The 7,500-nt window shown below is 55.3% G+C and overlaps 3 non-coding genes across 3 annotated transcripts in view; all 3 read left to right on the top strand.

Annotated features, from left to right (window-relative positions):
- The first annotated feature begins 3,331 nt into the window (after positions 1–3,331).
- Positions 3,332–5,224, top strand: LOC126328923 (small subunit ribosomal RNA). The gene has a single exon (XR_007562032.1). It is a non-coding gene; the product is annotated as a small subunit ribosomal RNA (ribosomal RNA).
- A 364-nt stretch (positions 5,225–5,588) lies between these two features.
- On the top strand, positions 5,589–5,743 carry LOC126328937 (5.8S ribosomal RNA). The gene has a single exon (XR_007562044.1). It is a non-coding gene; the product is annotated as a 5.8S ribosomal RNA (ribosomal RNA).
- A 188-nt stretch (positions 5,744–5,931) lies between these two features.
- Positions 5,932–7,500, top strand: part of LOC126328932 (large subunit ribosomal RNA) — a 4,222-nt gene continuing 2,653 nt past the window's right edge. The window contains exon 1 of the ribosomal RNA XR_007562041.1: positions 5,932–7,500. This exon is cut by the window's right edge and continues 2,653 nt beyond it. This is a non-coding gene — a ribosomal RNA (large subunit ribosomal RNA).

Raw genomic sequence — 7,500 nt, 5'->3', positions numbered from 1 at the left:
CCTATACGTGCTGTAAGACTGGGCACACAACGTGAATCGCACGTCAGCCAGACACTCGAACATGCACCACTCTCGGCCTGCAACGGAGACACACAATACGTAAACATCTGGAATGCGACAATGTCGAGTGCATCCTCTCTGCGACATTGCACCGTCGACACTATGATAACCAGAGCAGTAGGTCCACCTATAAAAGCACAATACCCCACTCCTCCGACAACTACCATTGCTCAGATAAACCAACACACATCCTACACAGAGGGGCACCAAATATCACCCCCCGCCCTCGTGTTATACCACATGAAAAATTGCAGAAGTGAGAGACACAGACCCGCCAGCCTCTTGCTACAAGCATCGAACCGACGTGACGTATCTGACGGTGACTCAGGCATCCGCGTACTGCCACCACTATCCACCCCCCCCCCCCCCTCTCTCTGCCCCCTTCCCACACAATACCAAATGTAACCAACTTTATCGCTTAACCTAACTGTGGCTGTACCACATTATCGCTTAACCTAACTGTGGCTGTACCACATTATCGCTTAACCTAACTGTGGCTGTACCACATTATCGCTTAACCTAACTGTGGCTGTACCACATTATCGCTTAACCTAACTGTGGCTGTACCACATTATCGCTTAACCTAACTGTGGCTGTACCACATTATCGCTTAACCTAACTGTGGCTGTACCACATTATCGCTTAACCTAACTCTGGTTGTACCACATTATCCCTTAACCTAACTCAAGTTGTCCCTTAACCTAACTCAAGTTGTCCCTTAACCTAACTCAAGTTGTCCCTTAACCTAACTCAAGTTGTCCCTTAACCTAACTCAAGTTGTCCCTTAACCTAACTCAAGTTGTCCCTTAACCTAACTCAAGTTGTCCCTTAACCTAACTCAAGTTGTCCCTTAACCTAACTCAAGTTGTCCCTTAACCTAACTCAATTTGTCCCTTAACCTAACTCAATTTGTCCCTTAACCTAACTCAATTTGTCCCTTAACCTAACTCAATTTGTCCCTTAACCTAACTCAATTTGTCCCTTAACCTAACTCAATTTGTCCCTTAACCTAACCCACGTTGTCCCTTAACCTAACTCAATTTGTCCCTTAACCTAACTCACGTTGTCCCTTAACCTAACCCACGTTGTCCCTTAACCTAACCCACGTTGTCCCTTAACCTAACCCACGTTGTCCCTTAACCTAACCCACGTTGTCCCTTAACCTAACCCACGTTGTCCCTTAACCTAACCCACGTTGTCCCTTAACCTAACCCACGTTGTCCCTTAACCTAACCCACGTTGTCCCTTAACCTAACCCACGTTGTCCCTTAACCTAACCCACGTTGTCCCTTAACCTAACCCACGTTGTCCCTTAACCTAACCCACGTTGTCCCTTAACCTAACCCACGTTGTCCCTTAACCTAACCCACGTTGTCCCTTAACCTAACCCACGTTGTCCCTTAACCTAACCCACGTTGTCCCTTAACCTAACCCACGTTGTCCCTTTGCCTAACATAGTTCACTGCTCGGAATCTCTGGTGTCGTTGTTATCCTCATGTAGATGTCTTGCGAGTGTTGCTTACTTTCCACATATTCCCGCTATCCACTGTCAATTGTACTGCAATAGGACTATATCGCCGCCCCCCCCCCCCCTCTGTCCCCCTCTTTGTGTCTCTGTCCTCTCAAGCTGGTCGGTCTGGCGTTTGAGTGTTAAATGAGCCTCGCAGCTGTTCAGTTGCATTCAGATGTCGACGCCCTCAGTGTACGTCGTGGTATGGTCTGTGTCCATTGTCCGCTGATGTCGTACGCGTAACCCACACGCTGTACCGATCATCGGTCGTTACGTACAGAGTGAAGTAGTGTGATACGTGTGACCGTACGCTGGCTGTGCCCAACGGTGTCGAATCTCAATTTCCATATGTTGTGCTCGATGCTACTTGTCTCGTCTCCCAATAACAGCTAGGTTGCACTGTGGTACGCCGTAGAGGCGTGTGGGAGGAACGTACGAACGCATTGTATGTCACCCTGGGTCGCTGGGGGTGGTGGTGCGGTGAGTCAGGTCAGGTCAGGTCAGGTCAGGTCAGGTCAGCGTGAGCCGTCTGATGTAGTGACGCGTGTATTCCGACTTTGTCGTATTGCCTCACACAAAGTGCTACCCTGGTGGACCGCGTTCCATATCTGGGACATGCCGCAGATGCCGGTTGACAGTGGATCGCGGAAGGGACATCGCATACGTGCGCGGGCCACCTTCCACGTGTTCTCTTCTGCACATGTCGCAGTGTGTATGTGGTCTGATGTAGCGTGTCGTGACACATGACATCCTGGCATGCAAGAATTGTTGAATTCGCAAATGTAGGTGGACATCTACGTTTACTGCCCAAGATACGCAAATGAACTGGAAATCCGTTGTTGAGCGGTTGTTCACGCTGGAGGTGAATCTGTGATGGCGACGATCGGTACAGCTATTAACCGGTTGTTTCAGCGGTACCCGCCACATCCACACACGTGACTAGGTCCATGTGGGTATGAAGCGATACGCGGCGGTGGCTTGGTGGGACTGTTCCCGGCCGGTGAAGGGGGGCCGCCCGGCGTGTTGGCCGCGCGCTGCGTGGGCGCACGCGCAACAGGCGGCTGGTGGGGGGCGCCGAGTGGCAGGAGCGCCAGCCGACGGGCCCGGCAGGCGGTGCAGCTACGCTGCGGCGCACCCTGCACGCGGCGCCTGGCGGCCAAAGTTGGTTCAGCCGAGCCCGGTGCGAAGCGCGGTGGACATCTGCAGTGTGCTGGTCTGATTGAGGACTGTGTGCGTTGAGGATGCGCCGCCGCCTGGCACTCGGCGCCGCGACGCCGTCTGCTGCTCGGTCGCCCCAGCGGTTCTCGCAGGTGGTTTGTATCGCAGTTGTGCGGACGTGTTGGCGCGTGCGCTGTGCTGGGAGAGTTCGCTTCTGCACCCAAGTGGGGCTTTGCCCTTGTGTGGCGCTGGCGTTGGAGCTGCCGGTCACCATAGGTGGCGCGTGTTGTCTCCCGCCGGCAATGCCACGACAGCACGCTCCCGGGCCTCTGTCGGCAGCGGCAAGCTCAGTTGGGAGCAAGGGTGTTCGCACTAAAACCGTCTACTCGCCTAACTCCGGGCGATTGCGCCTCTCTCGAAACCGACCAAGTACCTAGGACGGCGCTGCGCGCCGCCGGGACCTGAGAGGGTTTCGAGGTGTATCGTGCAGGGGAGCTCGGCCTCCTCCTGTTTGCAGAATAATTGAGCGGACGCTTGCGTGTTCGCGCGGGCCCCCGGGACACACTCCCGGGCGGCCGGCTGCTCAGCTCTAGTTGACGCAGCTCCCTGGTTGATCCTGCCAGTAGTCATATGCTTGTCTCAAAGATTAAGCCATGCATGTCTCAGTACAAGCCGCATTAAGGTGAAACCGCGAATGGCTCATTAAATCAGTTATGGTTCCTTAGATCGTACCCACGTTACTTGGATAACTGTGGTAATTCTAGAGCTAATACATGCAAACAGAGTCCCGACCAGAGATGGAAGGGACGCTTTTATTAGATCAAAACCAATCGGATTGGCTTGTCTGGTCCGTTTGCCTTGGTGACTCTGAATAACTTTGGGCTGATCGCACGGTCCTCGTACCGGCGACGCATCTTTCAAATGTCTGCCTTATCAACTGTCGATGGTAGGTTCTGCGCCTACCATGGTTGTAACGGGTAACGGGGAATCAGGGTTCGATTCCGGAGAGGGAGCCTGAGAAACGGCTACCACATCCAAGGAAGGCAGCAGGCGCGCAAATTACCCACTCCCGGCACGGGGAGGTAGTGACGAAAAATAACGATACGGGACTCATCCGAGGCCCCGTAATCGGAATGAGTACACTTTAAATCCTTTAACGAGTATCTATTGGAGGGCAAGTCTGGTGCCAGCAGCCGCGGTAATTCCAGCTCCAATAGCGTATATTAAAGTTGTTGCGGTTAAAAAGCTCGTAGTTGGATTTGTGTCCCACGCTGTTGGTTCACCGCCCGTCGGTGTTTAACTGGCATGTATCGTGGGACGTCCTGCCGGTGGGGCGAGCCGAAGGGGTGCTTTCGCGTCCCGAGGCGGACCCCGTTTAAATCCTACCAGGGTGCTCTTTGTTGAGTGTCTCGGTGGGCCGGCACGTTTACTTTGAACAAATTAGAGTGCTTAAAGCAGGCAAGCCCGCCTGAATACTGTGTGCATGGAATAATGGAATAGGACCTCGGTTCTATTTTGTTGGTTTTCGGAACCCGAGGTAATGATTAATAGGGACAGGCGGGGGCATTCGTATTGCGACGTTAGAGGTGAAATTCTTGGATCGTCGCAAGACGAACAGAAGCGAAAGCATTTGCCAAGTATGTTTTCATTAATCAAGAACGAAAGTTAGAGGTTCGAAGGCGATCAGATACCGCCCTAGTTCTAACCATAAACGATGCCAGCCAGCGATCCGCCGCAGTTCCTCCGATGACTCGGCGGGCAGCCTCCGGGAAACCAAAGCTTTTGGGTTCCGGGGGAAGTATGGTTGCAAAGCTGAAACTTAAAGGAATTGACGGAAGGGCACCACCAGGAGTGGAGCCTGCGGCTTAATTTGACTCAACACGGGAAACCTCACCAGGCCCGGACACCGGAAGGATTGACAGATTGATAGCTCTTTCTTGATTCGGTGGGTGGTGGTGCATGGCCGTTCTTAGTTGGTGGAGCGATTTGTCTGGTTAATTCCGATAACGAACGAGACTCTAGCCTGCTAACTAGTCGCGTGACATCCTTCGTGCTGTCAGCGATTACTTTTCTTCTTAGAGGGACAGGCGGCTTCTAGCCGCACGAGATTGAGCAATAACAGGTCTGTGATGCCCTTAGATGTTCTGGGCCGCACGCGCGCTACACTGAAGGAATCAGCGTGTCTTCCTAGGCCGAAAGGTCGGGGTAACCCGCTGAACCTCCTTCGTGCTAGGGATTGGGGCTTGCAATTGTTCCCCATGAACGAGGAATTCCCAGTAAGCGCGAGTCATAAGCTCGCGTTGATTACGTCCCTGCCCTTTGTACACACCGCCCGTCGCTACTACCGATTGAATGATTTAGTGAGGTCTTCGGACTGGTACGCGGCATCGACTCTGTCGTTGCCGATGCTACCGGAAAGATGACCAAACTTGATCATTTAGAGGAAGTAAAAGTCGTAACAAGGTTTCCGTAGGTGAACCTGCGGAAGGATCATTACCGACTAGACTGCATGTCTTTCGATGTGCGTGTCGTGTCGCGCAACACGCTACCTGTACGGCAGTGGCCGTGCGCCGCGTGCGGAACCACGCGTGCCTCTCAAAACTAGCGGAAGTGTTGTTGTTGTTGTGTGGTACGAGCGCTGAAGCTCTGGAGCGGCTGGCCTGCGGTACCTGGCGCCTGGCGCCGGTTTTGAATGACGTTCGCCCGAGTGCCTGTCCGCTCCGGTGTGGAGCCGTACGACGCCCATCGGCTGTGAGGCCGTTGGACACAAAAAAATAGTGGAACAGGGGCCGTCAGACGCCTCAGTCCCGCAAATGCTACTGTCTTGAAAGAGACAGTGGGAGACTGAAAAGGAAAAGATCACCCAGGACGGTGGATCACTCGGCTCGTGGGTCGATGAAGAACGCAGCAAATTGCGCGTCGACATGTGAACTGCAGGACACATGAACATCGACGTTTCGAACGCACATTGCGGTCCATGGATTCCGTTCCCGGGCCACGTCTGGCTGAGGGTCGGCTACGTATACTGAAGCGCGCGGCGTTTGTCCCGCTTCGGAGACGTGGGAGTGTCGTGGTCGCCTGTGTGGCCGGCCGCGTCTCCTTAAACGTGCGATGCGCGCCCGTCGCCTGGCGGTTCGCATACCGGTACTTTCTCGGTAGCGTGCACAGCCGGCTGGCGGTGTGGCGTGCGACACCTCGTACAACGACCTCAGAGCAGGCGAGACTACCCGCTGAATTTAAGCATATTACTAAGCGGAGGAAAAGAAACTAACAAGGATTCCCCCAGTAGCGGCGAGCGAGCAGGGAAGAGTCCAGCACCGAACCCCGCAGGCTGCCGCCTGTCGTGGCATGTGGTGTTTGGGAGGGTCCACTACCCCGACGCCTCGCGCCGAGCCCAAGTCCAACTTGAATGAGGCCACGGCCCGTAGAGGGTGCCAGGCCCGTAGCGGCCGGTGCGAGCGTCGGCGGGACCTCTCCTTCGAGTCGGGTTGCTTGAGAGTGCAGCTCCAAGTGGGTGGTAAACTCCATCTGAGACTAAATATGACCACGAGACCGATAGCGAACAAGTACCGTGAGGGAAAGTTGAAAAGAACTTTGAAGAGAGAGTTCAAAAGTACGTGAAACCGTTCTGGGGTAAACGTGAGAAGTCCGAAAGGTCGAACGGGAGAGATTCACGCCCATCCGGCCACTGGCCCCCGCCCTCGGCAGATGGGGCCGGCCGCCCGCGCGGAGCAATCCGCGGCGGGGTCGTGTCCGGTTGCCTTTCCACTCGCCGCGGGGTGGGGCCGTTCCGGTGTGCGGTGGGCCGCACTTCTCCCCTAGTAGGACGTCGCGACCCGCTGGGTGCCGGCCTACGGCCCGGGTGCGCAGCCTGTCCTTCCGCGGGCCTCGGTTCGCGTCTGTTGGGCAGAGCCCCAGTGTCCTGGCTGGCTGCTCGGCGGTATATCTGGAGGAGTCGATTCGCCCCTTTGGGCGCTCGGGCTCCCGGCAAGCGCGCGCGGTTCTTCCCGGATGACGGACCTACCTGGCCCGGCCCCGGACCCGCGCCGCTGTTGGCTCGGGATGCTCTCGGGCGGAATAATCGCTCCCGTCAGCGGCGCTTCAGCTTTGGACAATTTCACGACCCGTCTTGAAACACGGACCAAGGAGTCTAACATGTGCGCGAGTCATTGGGCTGTACGAAACCTAAAGGCGTAATGAAAGTGAAGGTCTCGCCTTGCGCGGGCCGAGGGAGGATGGGGCTTCCCCGCCCTTCACGGGGCGGCGGCCTCCGCACTCCCGGGGCGTCTCGTCCTCATTGCGAGGTGAGGCGCACCTAGAGCGTACACGTTGGGACCCGAAAGATGGTGAACTATGCCTGGCCAGGACGAAGTCAGGGGAAACCCTGATGGAGGTCCGTAGCGATTCTGACGTGCAAATCGATCGTCGGAGCTGGGTATAGGGGCGAAAGACTAATCGAACCATCTAGTAGCTGGTTCCCTCCGAAGTTTCCCTCAGGATAGCTGGTGCTCGTACGAGTCTCATCCGGTAAAGCGAATGATTAGAGGCCTTGGGGCCGAAACGACCTCAACCTATTCTCAAACTTTAAATGGGTGAGATCTCCGGCTTGCTTGATATGCTGAAGCCGCGAGCAAACGACTCGGATCGGAGTGCCAAGTGGGCCACTTTTGGTAAGCAGAACTGGCGCTGTGGGATGAACCAAACGCCGAGTTAAGGCGCCCGAATCGACGCTCATGGGAAACCATGAAAGGCGTTGGTTGCTTAAGACAGCA

The sequence above is a fragment of the Schistocerca gregaria genome, unplaced genomic scaffold (genome assembly GCF_023897955.1).
Source record: "Schistocerca gregaria isolate iqSchGreg1 unplaced genomic scaffold, iqSchGreg1.2 ptg001149l, whole genome shotgun sequence".
NCBI lineage: Eukaryota > Metazoa > Arthropoda > Insecta > Orthoptera > Acrididae > Schistocerca > Schistocerca gregaria.
Note: the sequence above shows the minus strand (reverse complement) of the source record. Positions and strands in the feature narration are given on the sequence as shown.